The 9462-nt window shown below is 36.0% G+C and overlaps 1 pseudogene; it reads left to right on the top strand.

Annotated features, from left to right (window-relative positions):
* Positions 1–208: 208 nt before the first annotated feature.
* Positions 209–6624, top strand: LOC116663907 (annotated as a pseudogene).
* The last annotated feature ends 2838 nt before the right edge of the window (positions 6625–9462 follow it).

Genomic DNA, 9462 nt, shown 5'->3' with positions numbered 1-9462 from the left:
CTGAATTTAGGTTCAGTGTTTTAACTGCGAAGCCACCATGCTTTGATATATCTTCCTTGCTGTATTTAGAAAAATTTAACATTCAGGGTAAGAGAACCATAATGGCAACATAAAATTATAGTCCAGGACAGGAAATGTCAATGGGTGCTGTAAGCCACTGAAAGAACACCCAGAGTTTAGGAAAGCAGAGGATGTAATTGTTGTGCCCATGGCAGCATTTAGCTGGGTAATGCCCCTCTCATTACCTTTCAAGACCACCATCAGCGGCACTCTCGCATTTATATATTGCTTTGAGGAGAATGTGAAATGTGAGACACTGTCTTCAGTTAAAGTATGTTGCCATAGTTGACTAGGAAGTAGACCATTCACATGATTTTTAATCCCATTTCTCCGGTTAGTCATGATCTTCCTTATGATTCCTTCTAGAGCTACTCAGTTTGAATCACAGACATATGTGTCATACCCAAGAATGGTGGAATTGTAGTATATGACCAATGACAATGTCACCTTTTGTCAAGAACCATGAAAAGTCTGACATTTTACTTTGCTTCCAAGCTATTAAGTTAGCTTGCCATAGTTTCATAGGTGCCAGCAGATGACATGAGACTCCTAGGTCAGAGAAAAAGGACTTCATTCCATTTATTGCATGTTCTCATTGGTTCCCCTTGACTCCCAATGCCCATGGGGTGATGCCCAAGTGGATGCTGTGCTCACAGTGAGTACATGTTACATCTTAAGAGTCTTAGGTTACGAAAATCTCAATCTTCCAAAAGGTCCGTTGGTAAGCCCAACCTTAACCTTGGAGGGAAATGTTATCTTTATTATCTCAGACAGCAAACAAATCTTTGATCTGGAAAGAGATACTTTCTCCATCTTCCAAGGCTGTTTACCATACAAACACTCTTGAAATGACACTTCGGAATAAAAGCTAGCAATAGCTTTGCTCAGAAATTGTACAGAAGTGAGAGCAACCTGTGGAGAGACGTCTCACAATATCCTTTTATTAAAATCCTTCACTGACTCTTTGTTGCTTACTGGATAAGCTCCTCCTTTTTTGCGTTAATCAATATTTATTTATTGCTTTGTTTCTTATTGAAGTATAGTTGATTTACAGTGTTTTGTTAGTTTCTGATGTATAGCAAAGCAATTCAGTTATATACGTATATATTCTTCATTTTCTTTTCCATTCTAGTTTATTACAGGATATTGAGTATAATTCCTTGTGCTACACAGGACGACATTGTTGTTTATCTATATTTATTGCTTTTTATTAGACTTGAATAATTATCAGATGTCTGTAAAAACTAAGGTCTACTAGAAAAGATTCAAAAAGTAATCAAGGTGAAAGATAGGAGGATAATTCTGGTCAGTCCCACAATTAAGGATTTTGAGAAATTAATAGATCTTGTTATGAGAACTTAGTTTCCTGACATCTATGAAAATCCTAAAATCTGTATCTTTTGAGAGTTCAGGTTTTACTTATTATTACATTTTCTTAATGTGTGCCCTGATTTGAGGTTCAGAAAATATGAATATTAAAATAATATTTGATCTCTTGCTTTCACCTATTTCAAATTCCTCTTTATTTTTTTTCTGAGAACAGATAATAACAGAAACACTAAAATGGCTTTTAATATCAAATACATTTCATAAAATATATCTAGGTTGTATAAACTCACACTGAAACCTTCATATATATATGTAGGTTACATTTAAATATATAAGCAGCTATTGTGTGAACTGCTAGTACTCATTACCCTGTACAGAATCTACAACTTGTTAAACAGCTGTGCAGAGAGCTATGTGGTTTAAGATAGCAAAGGAAGTTGGAAGCCAGATCCAATTTAAGCTTTCGGGAGAATATAGGTCAGCTAGAGGTCATTCTTTAAAATGGAATCAGAAAGCAGTCCTAGAACTATTGCCCAGCTAGGACCTACTCTGGAAGACGAGTCAACTTGTGCTGTACTCTGTGATTTGTGCAGACCTCAGAGGGACCCAGGTTTGGCTCACTTTTCAGTTGACCATACAGAAGACTTGGGAGTAGACTGTCACAAGAAGTAGTGCTACCCACTGAATGAATCACAGCCTATTTCTTGCTGCCCCTTGGTGTTTTTGAACAACTTAGTCATCAGAATCCTGACTCTTTAAGGGAACCAGTTCTCAAAGTTCACATAGATTGTCCTTCTATGGTAGATTGATAATTTTCTGCTCTAATGCAGAATAATCAACCAGCATTTAAAAAGTCATTATTGATGACCCTCCAGTGTATATAAAAGGAGATTGGATAAAAGTCAGCTGTCAAAGCATGTTGTAGTTTTGCCACTAGTTAGCTTGGACAAGTCACTGAAGCTGTCTGGTCTCTCACTTGTACGTTGGCCAAAGGGGAAGGGAGCCTTCCCTTCAGTGACCTTTAAAGTCTTTTTAGTCTTATCTGTGTATAATTCTATCTCATTTAAGATCTAGCCTTGTGAATTGTGTACTGGGAAGAACGTATCTAGATGCCTTTCAGCTTCTGCTGCTGCCGGTACTTTATGGAATAAGATACATGCTGTCCCATCCAGAAAGCACCATGTGCAGAGCTAAAGAAATGTGTGTACGGCCATTTGTCAGCATCAGTATCTCCTCCGTCACCTTTGGATCACACAATGAGTTTTTTCTTTCTGGAGGTGACTCGAGCTCTCAGGGTCTTCCTCCTGGGTGACATGTCATATGGTAAAATGAAGCATGAGGCAGATATTGTCAGTTTAACCAGAAGGTAAAGGAAAAATACAATCACCTTCCAGTCCACTCATTCTGAATCTTCTCACAGCATCAAAGGGAAGCTCAGAGATAGATTTCTTGCAGTGTTCCCCCTTGACAGTGTGGGATACCTCAGTCAGATGAATAATACATGCACTTGCAAGCAACACAATTTTAAAAGAGTCTGGCATTTACAAAGCAGCTTAACTGGTGAAAAGAGTAAAGGCTTTGAATATTCTGTCAGTTTGAAAAGAGGTTCTGTGCCACCCTATCAGGTCACACAAACCATCTGATCAACTGCCACTTGATGAAAGCATTTATTAAAGTCAGAATAGGGAAATATCAGTTTGAGGAATGGAAAAAGGCTAAAGAATTTATTTTTAAACCCCTGGGAATAGAAAGGAGTGAGAAGATTTCTGTTTCTAGAGTGAAATATGATATCAAATTTGGTTTTCACTGAATAGGGAAAACATAAGTCCTAAAACTGAATTTTTTTAAGCCTTAAGATTTTCCCTTCCAGGAAAATAGAATGGATATACTTTTCCCTATTCCTCCAACTAAATACAACTAAAAAAATCTAGGCATCATATATAAAAAATATATAAGAAGACTCTGCAAAGTAGAGAGAAGAAAGCTAACCAGCTGACCTCAGGACACAATGTGGTGAGTGGATTCCTTGGGTTTTCTTCTTTTACCCTTATATTCAAGACTTAAGAGCTGAAGAAGTTGACAACCTAGAAACACCAACAGGTGCAGACCAAAAAAGCCCCCCCCCCCCAAAGCCTACTCTCTAAAGCCAGAAGACCAGGAATAAGTCAGACAGCAAAATGGAAAACTCTCTGGCAGTTTTCCAAAAAACTATGGCCTCACCCCTACTGATGCCAGCAAAGGCTGAGTGAGGAAACTAGACTATAATATGGTATTCCCCACACCCCCACCAGGGTCATGTCAGAGAAGTTCAAGTAGGGACCTGGGTCTTCCATGACCTTCAACAGTGGTAGTGGGACCAGCTCCATCCCAATGTTCTGGAGACCACATGGTGAGCCTAGACTTCACCTAAGCCAACAGTAATGAGGCACTCCTTCCATTCCTCACTGGGGAGAATAAAAGGAAGCCTAGCGGAGAGTCAGGACTCTCACTATTACCCAGCAGTAATGAGGCCACTCACACTGTGGGGTTCATGGAGAGACATGCGAGACTGGAACTCCCATACCCATCTAGCAGTAATGAGGTTCCTCCTGTTTCATGTGGCAATGAAGACTGACTAGGGAACCTGGACTTCTGTCTTCACCTAGCAGTAAAGAGGCAGTCACTGTGTCAGTGACAGAGAAATCCGACTAAGCAAGAAGTTTAAAATAAGATCCAGAGTCTTATAACAAAGTTAAGAAGATCCATAGTCTTATAACTTAAATTATTAAATCAGAGTCTTATCATTTAAAAATTTCAGTCACATTTCCACATTTCAGTAACAAAATCAAGCATATCAGAAACCAGAAAGTTCTTAAACTGACTTAAAAAAGATAATCAATGCATGCCAACATCAAGATAACAGAGATGTTAGAATTACCTGACAAAGATTTCAGTATCAGTCACAATAAAAATGGTTTGATAAGCAATTGTTAGCATGCTTGAAGCAAATAGAAATGGAAAATAGCAAAGAAATAGAAAGTTTTAATAAAGACAAAAATTTCAAAGAAACAAAATGGAAATTTTAGAACTGAAGAAGACAACAAACAAAATACTCAGTAGAAGGGCTTAATTGCTGGATGGAGGGGCAGAGGAAAGAATCATTGAACTAGAGTATGTAACAATAGAAATTACTCAATCTGAAATCTGAACAACAGAAAGAAAATAGAATTGGGAGGGAGCTGTTGGACCATAATAAATGATTTAACATTTGTGTTATTATAGTCCTGAAAACAGAGGAGAAAAAAGGCGAAGCTGAAAAAGTACTCAAATAATGGCTGAAACTTGACAAGAGATATAAACCTACAGATTAAAAATGTTTAGTAAACACCAAAATAGGACAATCTCATGGATAATCACACTAAGATATACCATAATTAACCTTCTGAAAACTAAAGACAAAGTAAAAATTGTGAAAGCAACCAGAGAGAAACACCACAAAAGGAAAATAAATTCAAGTTAAATGAAATCGGATTTCTTATCACATACCATAGAGGCTAGAAGGAATTGTCAAAATATTACTCAGGTGCTGAAAGAAAGGAAATGTCACCCCTGAATCCTATATCCAGTGAAAATATCCATCCGAAATAAAGGAGTAATCTCTTAGATGAAGGAGAACTGAGGGAACTGGTCACCAACATACCTACACTAAAAGTATAGCTAGGGGAAGTTTTCTTAACGGAATGGAAACAGTAAAAGAAGGAACTTGCTGAACATTAGGAAAAAAAAACACTCCAAGCAAAAATGTGGGCTATTCTCTTGAGTTTTCTAAATTATGATTGGTGATTCAAGCAAAAATTATAACACTAACAAAGTACATAGATAAAATATTTAAGACAAGTATATTATAATGAGGGAGAGTAAAAGAACATAAATAGAGTTAAGGTTTCTATACTTTACTAGAATTGGCAAAAATGCCAATACCAGTAAACTATACTAAGTTATATATATATATATATATATATATATATATATATATATATATATATATATATATATATAAAACTCAATACCTAGAGCAAGCACTAAAAAACATATAGAAAGAGTTACTCTGAAAATATTATTAATAAATCAAAATGGGATTCTAGAATAGATTTCATTAACCCACAGAAAGATAGGAAAAAAGAAACAGAAACAAAAAACAGAGATAACACAATAAACACAAGATATAAAGAAGCAAACTTAAGCCCCAGCGTATCAGTAATTACATTGAATGTAAATGGTCTAAATACACCAATTAAAAATTGAAGATTGGCGGTTGTCGAGACCCTGAGGGGGCAGGAAGACTGAAATGTAAAGGAATTCAGAAGACTCCAAATGCCTCTTGCCATTCAGGCAACTCCTTCAAGAAGCCCTGGATCCCAACATGTTTCTAGTGAAATGCAGATTTCCAGTTCTTGGGAGGGACTTGGAGCCCAGCCTCCAAAAGAGATCACCCTAAATGCCCACCATGGTTGCAGAGGCTGTACCTGATAAAAGTAGAATGTCCTGTAATAGAGATTCCCAAGCAAGATTTTTTTCAAGAAACAAAAACTCTCATCGCCCAACAATATAAGAAAATCAATGAGAATAAAGTTCAGGATACTTCTATAAATGTTTTTAGAAATAAACATCAAAACCCCAAATCTGGCAGATTCATACCTTTGGAGATTTGGGGGTGGTGGTAAAAAAAAAGGAAACACGTGATGTGGTCCAAGAACAGAACTTCAGGCAGCACACAAAATGATTTGTTTCCCAAAGACCATCCAAAAGTGGACATACTGAGGAGTCTCCACAACAAACTTCTTTCAGGGAGCCACACATTTTTAATGTTAAAAAAAATGCAAGGATTCTGTAGTTCTAATTGCGAAAGAACAAGTTAAACTGGGTAAAATAGTTACTAATATTGAACCAGTGAGTAAAAAAATACAGAACGAAAAGCAACAGCACCATGGGAAGTCCATAATGTTGAACTCATTAAGTGCCTCCCCCATTATCCACCTTGACTTGCACTTACAACCCATAACCTCCTCTTCCACGGGGCTTCTGAAAGAATATGGCAGAGAATTCTGTGATTGGAGAGAAGTTGTGTTAAAAAGATTTTCCTGTCTGGCTTGTGACTCCAGTTGGCCTAGTTCCTCTGGATCATCATCAGTATTTCAGGATTATTGTATTGCTTTGCATCATGGACCAAATTTCAAAGCAGTTATAAACATGTAGACTAATCAGTTGTGTCAAATATTGACTTGGTCATTGGAGGATGAGACAAATTATTAACCTTGAAGAGCTGAAGGAATGAATAGACAGAAAAAAATAAATTCTATGAAGCAATCTTTGCTAACAGAGAAGACTGGCAAGGATTAGAAAGAAGTGAGTTCCTTAAGTACTTCAGTGGCTGTGGTCATTTCCCAATTCAGCAGCAATGAGGTTTGGGACCTGGTCAGTAGAGAAAACCATGAAAATCACTTTGAAATCATCTAGAAGCTCAGTGCAATTGAAATGTTACACTATATCTGCCTCGAGGTGCCTATGTCCATAATAATATACAACTTTAGTAAACTTGGCTGAGAGCCAGAGTAAATGGGGAAGAAGGAAATAAATACATAGCAAATGGTTCCATACAAATTTTAGGATTATTTGTTCTAGTGCTGTGAAAAATGTCCTGGGTAATTTGATATGGATTGCATTAAATCTGTAGATTCCTTTGGATAGTATGGCCATTTGAACAATATTGATTCCTCCAATCCAAGAGCATGGGATATCTTTCCATTTCTTCAGGTCATCTTTAATTTCCTTAATTAGTGTTTTGTAGTTCTCTGCATATAAATCTTTCACTTCCTTGGTCAGGTATATTCCTAAGTATTTTATTTTTTTTGGATGCAATTTGAAAAGTGATTGTTTCTTTATTCCATTTTTCTGACATTTCATTGTTAGTGTAAAGAAATGCCATTGATTTCTATATGTTAATCTTGTATTCTGCTACCTTGCCAAATTCTTTTATCAACTCTAGTAGTTTTTGTGTGGAGCTTTTAGGGTTTTCTATATACAGTATCAAGTCATCCGCATAAAGTGACAATTTTACTTCTTCCCTTCCAATTTGGATCTCTTTTATTTATTTTTCTTATCTGATTGCTATTACTAGGACTTTGAATACTATGTTGAATAGAAGTAGTGAGAGTGGGCATGCTTGTCTTGTTCCAGATTTTAGTGGAGAGCCTTTCAGTTTTTCACTGTTGAGTATTATGCTGGCTGTGGGTTTGTCATAAATAGCTTTTATTATGTTGAAATATGTTCCCTCTGTACCCACTTTGGTAAGGATTTTTATCATAAATAGGTGTTGAATTGTATCAGATGCTTTTCCTGCATCTTTTGAGATGATCATATGATTTTTGTCCTTTTTTTGTGGATGTAGTGTATCACACTGGTTGATTTGCATATGTTGAACCATCCTTGTGTCCCTGAGGTGAATCCAACTTGATTATAGTGTATGACCTTTTTTATGTGTTGTTGGATTCTGTTTGCTAATATTTTGTTGAGGATTTTTTCATCTATGTTCATCAATGATATTGGTCTGTAATTTTCTTTTTTGGTAATGTCTGTTGGGTTTTGGTATCAGGGTGATGGTGGCTTCATAGATGGTGGATTCGTGGTGTGCCTGGCCAGAGGTTTGTCAATTTTGTTTACTCTTTCAAAAACCAGCTCTTAGCCTGATTGATTTTTTTTCTATTTTTTAATCTCTATTTTATTTATTTCTTCCCTGATCTTTATTATTTCTTTCCTTCTGCTGACTTTCAGTTTTGTTTGCTCTTCTTTTTCTAATTCTTTTAGGTGATAGGTTAGGTTGTTTATTAGAGATTGTTCTTGTTTTTTGAGAAAGGCCTGTATCACTGTGAACTTCCCTCTGAGGACTGCTTTTGCTGGATCCCTAGATTTTGTGTGGTTATGTTTTCATTGTTGTTTGTCTCAAAGTATTTTTTAATTTCTTCTTTGATTTCCTTGTTGACCCATTGGTTTTTTAGTACCAATGTTTAGTCTCCATGCAGTCTTTTTTTTTTTTTTTTTTCTCATTTTGTTCTGTGGTTTATTTCTAGTTTCATGCCATTGTGATCTGAAAAGATACTTGAAACACTTTCTGTCCTCTTAAATTTGTTGAGACTTCTTTTGTGCCCGATGTGGTCTATCCTAGAGAATGTTCCATGAACACTTCAAAAGAATGTATATTCTGTTTTGAGGGGGATGTAATGTCCTAAAAATATCAACCAAGTCCAACTGTTCTATTATGTCATTTAGTATCTCCGTTGCCTTATTGATTTTCTGTCTGAAAGAGCTGTCCAATGATGTTAGTGGGGTGTTAAAGTCTCTTACTATGATTGTCAATTTCTCTCTTTATGTCTGTTAGTATTTGTTTTATAGATTTAGGTGCTCCTATATTGGGTGCATATATGTTAATGATTATAATATCCTCTTGTATTTCTCCTTTAATCATTGTATAGTGTCCTTTATTTTTCTTTATGATCTTTGTTTTAAAGTCTATTTTGTATGATATGGGTATTGCTCCTCTCACTTTCTTGTCATTTCCATTTGTATAAAATATCTTTTTCCATCCTCTCACTTTCAGTCTATGTGTGTCCTTCACCCTAAAGTGGGTCTCTTATAGACAGTATATTGTAGGCTCCTATTTTATTATCCAGTCTGCCACTCTTTGCATTTTGATTGGAGCATTTAGTTCCATTGACGTTTACAGTAATTATTGAAAGATGTGTGTTTATTGCCATTTTGAACTTTGTTTTCCAGTTGATTTGTTAGTTCTTCTTTGTTCCTTCTCTTTTCTTTTTGTTTTTCTTTTTGTGTTTTGATAATTTTCTTTTGTATTAGCTTGTTTTCTTTTTGGATTTTGTGATTCTGTTGTATGCTTTTGATTTGTGGTTACCCTGTTTTTCAACTGTGTTAACCCATTACTATATCTGTTTGCTTTAGACTGGTAGTCATATGGGCTCAAACACATCCTGAGAAGAAGAACAACAAAAATCTATATTTTCTTTTTCCCTTTCCCACCTT

Source organism: Camelus ferus, chromosome 1 (assembly GCF_009834535.1).
Source record: "Camelus ferus isolate YT-003-E chromosome 1, BCGSAC_Cfer_1.0, whole genome shotgun sequence".
In the NCBI taxonomy this organism is placed as follows: domain Eukaryota; kingdom Metazoa; phylum Chordata; class Mammalia; order Artiodactyla; family Camelidae; genus Camelus; species Camelus ferus.
This window is presented reverse-complemented; position numbering and strand designations above follow the sequence as displayed.